This window comes from Gallus gallus, chromosome 2 (genome assembly GCF_016699485.2).
Source record: "Gallus gallus isolate bGalGal1 chromosome 2, bGalGal1.mat.broiler.GRCg7b, whole genome shotgun sequence".
Classification (NCBI taxonomy): domain Eukaryota; kingdom Metazoa; phylum Chordata; class Aves; order Galliformes; family Phasianidae; genus Gallus; species Gallus gallus.
The window spans coordinates 100,433,179-100,440,946 of NC_052533.1; positions in this window are offsets into that span (position 1 = coordinate 100,433,179).

A 7,768-nucleotide genomic window follows, 5' to 3' on the forward strand; every position below is an offset into this window, starting at 1 on the left:
GCTGACACGAGAGATCTCATGTCACATCGGAGCTCTTGATCTCCACCCACCTCAGTACAAATCCAGTTATGACTGCCATCAGTATGACTTTGATTTCCACTGGCTTTGGGGCTCTTTGTGGGTGAGCCACGCTGCAGGCTCTGAGCTCAGCCGATGGGACAAAGGTCTTGTTTTCCTTGTAGTGAAAAGGTTCAGGGCCGGGCTTCTGTTTTAAGTTTTTTATTATCCCGGTAAATCACGAGGAGTAGTAAAGTACATAGAACAGAGATTGCAGGCTGGTTAAGAATTATCGTGGAGGTGAAAAAAACAAACAAAGCCAGCACAACAAACCTGCGCCCAGTTTCCATAGCACTGCCCCACATTCTGCCACGCACTGCTCTGCACCTGCACAGCACCTGCAGCTTACAGAAAGTCTTGGAGCCCACTCTGAAAGCAGGGCGGAGACTTCCAGCATCACTGGGCATGACTGCCCAAGGAGTAACTGAGTGACAGAGGGCTCACCCTGCTCTCCTGACAGCTTCCTGTGGGTCCCTTAGTATGCAAAGTAAAGAGAATCAGGTGAGGTACCAAAGTTCAGTGTCACTTCATTCCTCCTGCGCACCAAAAATAATAAAGGCAAGGGAAAGTGTTTCCCATAGCCAGCGTAAAGGGCAGATGTTGTGGACACGGCCATGGAAGGACTCCCACACTGTACCCAAACTGCCTCTCAGGAGGGTTTGCAAACTTTTTAGCAAGCCTAGGTATGAGGAAAAATCCCATTTTGCACAAAATTGAAGCCCTGCCTGACAGCCACGTGCCCTTCTGTACTGCTCCACATTCTGCATAGGCCAAGCTCTGTTGCAGCTCTGGCTCTGCTCAAGGTTCTCAAATACATTGTTTTGCCTCTTGCTGTCAGATCCACAGACCCGCGGGCAGATTTCCCCTAGCTGGCAAAAGTCACGGGGATGTAGAGGCAAAATATGAACACTGCCGTCTCTGTGACGGTTTGGAGAACAGCAAGTCATCTTCTCCCTACCCCGCCAGCATCCCCTCCTCTGTGCCTTTGTACAAGCATGGGCACATTTCCTGCAGTCCTTGGGCAGCAGATACATCTGTGCTTGTTGCTTTACTTGATCAAAGGCAGATTACACTGCTATCACCGGAACTGCTAAGATTTACACGTGGGCTTTTAAGATATCACTTTTTAAAGATCAAAACCTGCTGTTTCCCAAGGAAGTGAGTTCAGACAAACCACAGAGCTCTGGAGTGTGTTTTCCTTAGTCATAGCTGAAAGGTTTGTTTCTTTTCCAGGGCTTTCCCAACACCAGTAGGTCTCCACTGTGAATGAGGGCCAGGGCAAAGCAAGGATGAAAGACAGATCTGCGGGAAGCAGAGGGTCTGAAGGCAAGTTCCCTCTGGGCTGAGCAAGAATCATGAAGCAGCCAGCAGGGTCACGTTTCCTGCCTGGGCAGAGTCACAAGCGAGTCACTCCTGAGGCAGATGCAGAGTCTGAGTAACAGCTGAGCTGCATTGCCCACCTCGCTTGGTCAGTACCAAGGGAGGAAACCTGAGCCTATCAGTGCTGTTGAAAGGAGATTCCTCACAACAGAAATACCCGTTGCATACAGCTAAAAACAGGAGAGAAAATGATGCATGCCCACCACTGGCCGCTGTGGATACTGCTCAGTGCACCGCATCTGGTGAATCTCTCCTATGAAGAAAGGCTGAGGCAGCTGTCTTGTTCAGCCTGGAGAAGGTTCCAGGGAGAGAGACCTCATTATGACCTTCCAATATCCAAAGATGACTTATAAACAGGAGGGAGACTGACTTTTTACATTGGCAAATATTGATAGGACAAGAGGGAATGGTTTAAAACTAAATGAGGGGAGATATACATTGTATTTAGGCAGAAATTCTTCACACAGAGGGCAGTGAGGCGCTGGCACAGCTGCCCAGAGAAGCTGTGGTGCCCCATCCCTGGAGGGCTCAAGGCCAGGTTGGATGGGGCCCTGGGCAGCTGAGCTGCTGGGTAGCAGCCCTGCCCATGGCACGGGGTGGGACTGGGTGGGCTTTGAGGTCCCTTCCAACCCAAGATATTCTATAATTCTGTAATCTAAGAATATGGAGAATGGCGCTGGCTGTGAGGGTGACTGGGCCCTTCCCCCCTTGTGAAGGGACAAGGGAGTCAAGGTAGTAGCTTTACCACAGAGAGTGCATGCAGATGTGAACCTATAAACTAACAGGAAATATTTCCAGGAGGTTTTTCCATGTATCTCCAGCTAAGGAAGAAAAACTTTTGAGGAAGCCTTTGCAGAAAGTTGGCAGCATCTCACTGAAAATACCTTGGCTGAACGCAAGCCAGCTGCACTGAACATGAAGAACGAGTTACAACAGCAAGTGCCTAAGTAGTGTTTAATGTGATAACCTGAATTCACCTCTTGGTCAAGGTTGGCAAGGGAAGGCCTGCTTCATAGGGGGAGCTCATCAAAACAGCGTGCTGCAACCAGAAAAGCCAAAACTGAAGTCAGCCCCTGGGTTCTTAAAAATGCCTCTGAGTTTTATTACTCACTGCTCCTCTTCTAGGCTCATCTCTGCCACATCACAGAAAGCAGAAGCTAGGAAAAAGTCTAGCTACACAGGGAAGATGTGCTTTCTCTCATGACCCGAAGTTGGTCCGTTTGCATCAGAGAGAGATTTGTTGTTGTGGTTAGTTTAGTGGGGTAGCAGGGATCTTTCCCAACAGCACAAAACCAGATAAAATCTCTCACCTAGTTAAAGGGGCTACATGCAGCATGATGTAAGCACTCAGTGGTCAAACAGGCAGAGAGAGGACAGAGGGAGAGTTCAAACAAGGAATGATATCACAAGCCCAGAAGGAAACAAAGTAAGACACTGAGCACAAGGTCAGGCAATCAGAACATTGCAGGCTGGAAAAGGAAGTGAAATTACAGGCGCTGGCAAAACAGCTGAATGCTTACTCAGTTGAATTACAAAACTGTTATGATCTTCACCATCAGTTCTGTGTCTGGGATCCAGACCCATTTCCAAGACAAGCTGTGCAGACTCATGACGGGAAAGTGGTGGATATGACATTCTTCCCACAACCAGTCAAGTGATTTTTTTTGTTTTCACAGATCTCACAACTGGGAGTTATTTACTTAATAATGATACAGACTAACATTCTCCTAAAGTAGCTGAGCCCTTCCAACCCATGAAACGCCACTGACAGAGAAGCTTGTGTAATATACACCAACAGGGCAATGTCTCTCCAGCAGCACAGCAAAAATAGAGAGGTAAAGACTCAGGGAAGCCACGCAAAGATACATTTGTGTTGCAAAACCCACAGCACCAGGGCCAAGCTGCTCTCTCTGCCAAACAATTTGACAAAAGCTAACAACATACCACTTGCAGGGTTTGTAAATGCACAGGTGAGGATTCTTCACTACAAGGCCAATGCCACTACACATCTTCAGGCAGGGAAAGCAGCCCCAAACCTGCTCTGTGGGCCAAAGGAAGCTGCCCAAATACAAGCAGGGACAGAGAACTGCCAGCTGCACACAATCAGCCTGTACTCACAAGCCATCACTTGCCCTCTTTTAAATCACTGTTTCAAAGTGCTGCTACCTGTGTGCACATCTGTAGGTTCATTACGCACTGATGTAAGCAGCTGAAAGTACAACACTGACATGAATTCTGGCCAAAACCATGCTATCCAGTGAAACAGGGACGAGCTGGGAGGTAGCTGTGACCAACTCACCAGCTGTGGGAGCTGAGGTTAACATCACACATTGCAGCACTGCACAGGGGTGTGCAGTTACTTTGCTGTGGGGAGCTGCCCCAGGCCCCAGTCCTGTGAGGTTTGCCAGTGGTAGTCACAGACCCCGTTTCTCGGAGCCAAGAGAGCTTCAGGAATGTGAACTGTAAGGCAAGGGAAGCCACAAAGGGGAAGGTGAGCAAAACTGCTAACTGCATGCCATGGCTTTGAGCTGTCGGCAGAGATGGGTGCAAAACTTGGACACAGAAAACAGTCTGAATTTTGACTCTGTAGTGTAGCCAGGTCTGCTTCTTGTGACTGTGTTTGCACTCATTGCCACGGCAGGCAGCAGAGCAGACGCCGAATGGCACACAGCACATGTGGATGTAATTACTATGTCTGGAATAGCAACAGCTCAAAGTGACGCTTTGCTAGAGTGAGTGGCTCATCTAAGCTCTTTTCCTTTAGTCTGAACACTGGAGCTCACAGAGAAGAGCTGGCTAACCCAGGGAAACGGGACAGACGTAAGGTCTTTGGCAACTACTGAGCAAGAGACTTAAAAAAAGTCATGTCCTGAGCAGCAAACAAGAGCTGCGTCCATGCCAATAATCCCTGCTTGGCAAAAGCTATGGGGAAAGTTGACAAATGCAATATGCCAAGAAGAGGAAGGAAAAAAAAAAAAAAAGAAAAAGAAAACCCAAATGAGCTTTAAAAGAGTTAGGAAGTAGTGCAGGAGCAGCTCTCAAGTGCTAAGAAGAAAAATGGCTGGAAAAAACACACCTTGACATGCAGCAGCACTGCGAGTGCCCCAGCTGTTTGAGTGCATTACAGACGCTGACCTCGCGGCAAAAGCTGGTAGATGTGTGAGATGCCATATCCCCCCCGGCATCCCATGGGATGCCCCCTCCTCCCCATGCACACACACACAGTCGCCAGTCCCAAGATCCCCTCCCTATTGTAATTATCCTTGCTTTGCACTGGGATTTATCACGTGCAGCTGCCACAAGTTGTTTACAAGACACAACAGCCATGAGAACAAGTCTGCTGGCTAGCTGTCTCAGATTTGTTGCTCCTTCTGGGTCATTTGGGCTCTGGCCGGCAGCACTCTCTCCATACGGCACGGCACGACACCGCTGGTCCCACATTAGCAGCCATTCCCAGTTGGTGCATGCAGGCAGAGCTTGGGTTTTGACAGCTGCCTCGTGATTAGGTTTATCATTGTGGCAAGAACAGTAAAACTGCCCTTGTTGTCTCATTGTTTCTTTTCACTGCTTTCTTCTTTTTTTTCCCTATTCCACAGCCAAACAAGCTTCCAGAAATAAACTTTCCCTTTGTTCTCACAGGGATGAGTGTCTGGCACAGGCGGCCTTGCACTCATTAGTCGTTGGGACTCCTCCTCATTCTGGACTGCCTGATGCCCAAAATGTACCTTTGATAATTTTATCCGGAGTTAACTACAAGTTTTGGCTCTGAAAGAATAGATCTGGGCAAACTCAGAAGTCTGAACCAAAGTATTACTAAGCAGAAACTGCCTTTGATTTTATTTTATTGGATACTCAGTGAGTCGTTTTCTTCCTCCAAGTAAAGTAACACCTGAGGAGAGGAGAAAGTCATTTCACCGTGCACCAGGTGCTACTCGATTGGCTTATGACTGCAGTTGAACTTCTGGGTGTAGCCTTAATCCAAGCAATAATTAAAAACAAAACAAAACAAAACAAAACAATCAGCCTCGAGCAAAATTGGTCACAAGTGAAGTCCCACGGATAGGTGTCAGCAAGGTGGAAACACAGCGCTCATCACAAGGGCAGGGCACTGGTTGCTACACCAGTGACACTGTGTGTGGCAGAGCGGTTAATGGCAACAGCAGAGACCACAGCTTTTACTTTCAACAGAAACTGTTAACCTGAATGGTAAATTTTCTTCCTCCTCCTATTTTCATTGAATTACTGCAGCTGCTCTGACGGAATTACAGAACTGATCAGCTCAGCAAGCAAAACTTATTTTTCCCTAAACTTGCTGACTTTATCTTAAAGGACAGATTAATGGAGAGCAAGGATCTGAGAATACCCTTTGATGATATGATCCCCTACATTTTCTCTACCACCCAGCAAACTGGCAACCTTCTTTGGAAAAAAAAAAAAAAAGAACAAGGAAAAAGTCCAACTACTCAAACAGGGAAAAAACATTTGTTTGAGATTGTTTTTTCTTAGGCAGCGCCTGAAGCATAGGCATTAGGAATGTTGCAATAGAACACTTATGTCATGTGGACAAGAAAGTATCTTATGAACCTCTTACCAAAGACAACGCTTCTTTCTGGGTGCCTAGCATCGGTTGAGAGCAAACATCTATGCCACAAAAGGATTTTCTTCCCCACTTTTTGCTCAACACTGACTTCATATATACACAAAAGCCTATTCCAAGTAGATCATAGAAACACAGAATCATAGAATGGCCTGGGTTGAAAAGGACCACAGTGATCATCGAGTTTCAACCCCCCTGCTATGTGCAGGGTCGCCAACCACCAGACCAGGCTGCCCAGAGCCACATCCAGCCTGGCCTTGAATGCCTCCAGGGATGGGGCATCCACAACCTCTCTGGGAAACCAGCGCTTCACCACCTTCTGCGTGAAAAGCTTCCTCCTAAATAGATGAATAGGTGCCTAGGTATCCCAAGGAAAAGAGCCTAGGAGCATAAAGAATAGTACATCCAGGTGAAGGGACAGGACTCAAGGCTCTTTTCTGGACTCGTGTGCTATTACTTGAAGATGAAACCCACAGCCATGCCTGGCTATGCTCAGAACTATTTTATTTGTAGCTTTACCTCAGTTAAAAATTCATTGTAAAAATTAAAAACCCGATTCTATAATCGCACAGCATATGAGGACAACCCTGCATTGTTTCTATTGTCACCAAAGCTGATGCACACATGAGCAAGCCCCCCTGTTTTTTTCTTGAACCCATTAACACTGACTCTAAAGGTTTAAAGAAGTCCTACCCTGAGCAAAATTTCAAAGAGTACTCCAGAGAACAAACAGTTTTCTGTTGCCTACAAAAAGAAAAGCCACAGGGAAAGGAAGAAAAAAAGAAAAAGAAAAAAACAAAACAGCACACACTGCAGTCTACTCCTAAGAATACCCTTACATCTGCCTGCAGTCCTGCTCCGCAAAACCCTCCCCCAATTACCCAAGCAGACAACTGGTTTAAGGATTAGCCAGAACTGATTTTTCTCCCTGCGGGTCTCCTGTTTCACTGTTGTTAGAAAGATGAGGGTGGGAGACGGACATCCAAAAAAGTTGAAATGTGAGCTGCAACTCTTCATGTTTTTCAGTAATAATTCATTTTGATAGCCAAAGTTCTCCTCTGAAAAGTAACCTTTCAGAAAATTCCACTGGCCAGAATACACCCAAATACAGCAGAGATCACGCATCCATTTGGTGTTTGAAGCATCTCAAATAATCTGGCTCCCAAAACACAGCTTTCAACCTGACACTCTCTCTCTTATTTCACAGTTTACTGGAATTAGAGCCAAAATCTTACCACTGCTAGCCCAAGAAAACCAGAAGTTGTGTTGCCCTTCCTGACCCCATCAAAATTAGTCTTTAAAGATGTCCAGAAGCTGTACCAAAAAGACTTACAAAAAATATTCACCCCAACCCTTTTCTGGCCTCTTTGTTTCATCCTCAGGAATACCTCCCCATGGGCCCCTACCCTAAGCCCTAAGGTATTTCTAGGAGCCAAAATACTCCAGCTCTGAGAGGGGCCTAAGATACCCCTCCCGAAATTCAATGCAAGCTGACTACACTGCTCTCTTTGGCCTCTTTGAAAAGGTCAACACAGCAGAACACAGTCAGGTACTTCAGGTCCACTTTTCAGCATTCCTTTGAACATCTGGTTAACAACAGCTGCTAGCATAGCTCTCTAAACCAAACAAAGTCAGTATCAGGTCAAAAATATTTCTCTCGCTCCACTGTATTTCGAGAGAAAAGCTGTGTTTTCTGCAAAGTTTGTATGCAACAAAATACTCCTCATGCATCCA